This window comes from Moschus berezovskii, chromosome 7 (genome assembly GCF_049115385.1).
Source record: "Moschus berezovskii isolate FMDL1 chromosome 7, NW_MosBer_1.0, whole genome shotgun sequence".
In the NCBI taxonomy this organism is placed as follows: domain Eukaryota; kingdom Metazoa; phylum Chordata; class Mammalia; order Artiodactyla; family Moschidae; genus Moschus; species Moschus berezovskii.
The window spans coordinates 4,140,991-4,144,442 of record NC_142466.1 but is presented as its reverse complement, the minus strand read 5'-3'; the positions used below and the strand labels follow the sequence as shown (position 1 = coordinate 4,144,442).

At 40.2% G+C, this 3,452-nt stretch overlaps 1 pseudogene; it reads left to right on the top strand.

Annotated features, from left to right (window-relative positions):
* The first annotated feature begins 583 nt into the window (after positions 1-583).
* LOC148777236 (olfactory receptor 4P4-like) lies at positions 584-1,517 on the top strand (annotated as a pseudogene).
* Positions 1,518-3,452: the final 1,935 nt, after the last annotated feature.

Here is a 3,452-nt window from a genome sequence, read left to right as displayed (position 1 = left end):
TTAACTGTGTTGTGCTGTGTTTAGCTGCTCAGTCATATCCGACTCTTTGCAACTCCATAGACTATAGCCCACCAGGATCTTCTGTCCATGGGGATTCTCCAGGCAAGAATACTGGAGTGGATTGCCATGTCCTCCTTCAGGGAATCTTCCCAACCCAGGGATTGAACCCAGATCTCCCGCATTGTATGCAGATTCTTTATCGTCTGAGCCACCAGGGAATCCTGTAGAATTAATTGATCCCCCATTTTTTGGTTTATCCATATGTAAAACGAGTATCAGAGTAATAACTAAGTAATAGGTATTATAACTTAGTAATAACTAAGCATGACTTAAATGCATTTGAAATGTTTACAAAAGTTTTAGGCTTAAGACAGGCTTTTACTAAATACCTCTTTAAATATAATGACACCACTAATCTAAAAGGATTTACAAGATTGTATCTGGAATAATCCTGTATAAACTACAGTTTTATTCATGTAGAAATACTCCAAAACTTAGAAAGTGTTATTAAAGATATATTATGTTCTGTGTCATTTCAGATGAAGTAAATTTTTGTTGTGTGTTCTGAACTCACCTCAACGTCATGGAAAATCAGAACAATGTCACAGAATTTGTTTTCATGGGACTGTGGTGTAATAAGTAAGTAGAGCTACTGCTATTTTTCTTGTTCCTGCTCTGTTACCTGACTGTCTTAATGGGGAATTTTATCATCTTGCTCACCATCACCTGCAGTCATCTAATGCAACAACCGATGTACTACCTTCTTTGTCACCTCTCCCTCATGGATGTCAGCTACACCTCCACTGTGGTCCCCAGGCTAATCAGGGACTTAGCTGCAGCACGAAGAAACATTTCCTATAACGACTGTATGACCCAGCTCTTCACTGCCCACTTGCTGGCAGGTGTGGAAATATTCATCCTAATGTCCATGGCTTTTGACCGCTATGTCGCTATTGTCAAGCCCCTGCACTACGTGGTCATTATGAACAGACAGAGGTGTGACATGCTGATTGCTCTGGCCTGGGCTGTGAGTTTTGGGCATTCTATTGCTCTGCTGTTGGTAATACTCAGTTTACCTTTCTGTGGTCCTAATCAGATAGATCACTACCTATGTGATGTGAGGCCACTTTTGAAATTGGTGTGCGAAGATATTCATGTTGTTAATATCTTAATGATTGCAAATTCAGGGATGGTTGTGGTTCTTGTTTTTTTTTTTTGTCCTATTAGTTTCTTATATAATCATATTATATAATCTTAGATCATACTCTTCTGCCAGACGAAAAAAAGCTCTCTCAACCTGTAGTTCTCACATAATGGTTGTAGCTTTGTTCTTTGTTCCTTGTATCTACATGTACGTTCTACCTGCAGGTACTGAAAATAAGGATAAGGAAATGTCTGTGCTTTACACTGTGATTGCCCCCATGCTGAACCCTCTCATCTACAGCATGAGAAACATGGAGATGAAAGTCACCATGAGGAAGGTATGGTCTAAAGTAATACATTCAGAATTAAAATGAGTAAGGTAATACTCATTGCACTTCTGGTCAGTGTCCACAGGATATTTATTAATTTAAATAAATAGAAAAACTATATAAGCTTTTGGAGACGTTGGACCAAAGATGCCAGTCACTGTTATTTACACTGAAATCTGCACGTTAAAGGGTCCAACTAATTCCGAGTGCAATCACATGGGTTTGAGGTATGCAGAAATGACCTACTGAAGCACATCTCTGATCATATCACAGCCTTCTCCAAAAATTGGCTGGAAACCCATTTTCCTTGAAATAGAATCCAACTTCTTCACTTTTTGAAATCAAATATCTTCTCAAATTTGTCCATGTTTGAGCTTACTCAGAATGGGAGAAAACATTGCTTATTATTGGAGAAATGGACACCAACATTGCAATGTGATATCACCTCATAACAGTTAGAATGGCCATCATAAAAAAATCTACAAGCAATGGATTCTGGAGAGAATGTGGAGCAAAGATACCCTCTTGCACTGCTGGTGGAAATGTAAATTGATAAGCCACTGTGGAGAACATTGTGGCGATTTCTTAAAAATCTAAGAATAAAGGTAATATATGACTTAGCAATCCCACTTCTGGGCATATATCCTGAGAAAACCACAATTTTAAAAGACACATGCACCCCAGTGTTCATTGCAGTACTAGTTACAGTAGCCAGGATATGGAATCAACTTAGATGTCCATCACAGGTGAATGGATAAAAAAATTGTGGTACATATATACAATGGAATATTCAGTTCAGTTCAGTTCTGTTCAGTCACTCACTTGTGTCCGACTCTCCACGACCCCATGAATCACAGCACAACAGGCCTCCCTGTCCATCACCGACTCCCGGAGTTCACTCAAACCCATGTCCACAGAGTCGGTAATGCCATCCAGCCATCTCATTCTCAGTCGTCCCCTTCTCCTCCCGCCCCCAACCCTTCCCAGCATCAGAGTCTTTTCCAGTGAGTCAACTCGTCGCATGAGGTGGCCAAAGTACTGCAGTTTCAGCTTTAGCATCAGTCCTTCCAATGAACACCCAGGATCGATTTCCCTTAGAATGGACTGGTTGGATCTCCTTGCAGTACAACGGACTTTCAAGAGTCTTCTCCAACACCACAGTTCAAAAGCATCAATTCTTCGGCGATCAGCCCTCTTCACAGTCCAACTCTCACATCCATACATGACCACAGGAAAAACCATAGCCTTGACAAGACGGACCTTTGTTGGCAAAGTAATGTCTCTGCTTTTTAAAATATTATCAAGGTTGATCATAACTTTCCTTCTAAGGAGTAAGCGTCTTTTAATTTCATAGCCTTTACTAGACGGACCTTTGTTGGCAAAGTAATGTCTCTGCTTTTTAATATGCTGTCTAGGTTGGTCATAACTTTCCTTCCAAGGAGTAAGAGTCTTTTAATTTCATGGCTGCAATCAGCATCTGCAGTGATTTTGGAGCCCCCAAAAATAGAGTCTGACACTGTTTCCACTGTTTTTCCATCTATTTCCCATGAAGTGATGGGACCAGATGCCGTGATCTTCATTTTCTGAATGTTGAGCTTCAAGCCAACCTTTTCACTCTCCTCTTTCACTTTCATCAAGAGGCTTTTGAGTTCCTCTTCACTTTCTGCCATAAGGGTGGTGTCATCTGCATATCTGAGGTTGTTGATATTTTTCCCAGCAATCTTGATTCCAGCTTGTGCTTCTTCCAGCCCAGCCTTCCTCATGATGTACTCTGCATATAAGTTAAATAAGCAAGGTGACAATATACAGCCTTGACGTACTCCTTTTCCTATTTGGAACCAGTCTGTTGTTCCATGTACAGTTCTGACTGTTGCTTCCTGACCTGCTTACTCAGAGATTAAAAAAGAACAAATTTTGGTATAGTGAGGCAAATGAACTTTGAATCTCTTATGCAGAGGGAAATAAGTCAAAAAGATAAAG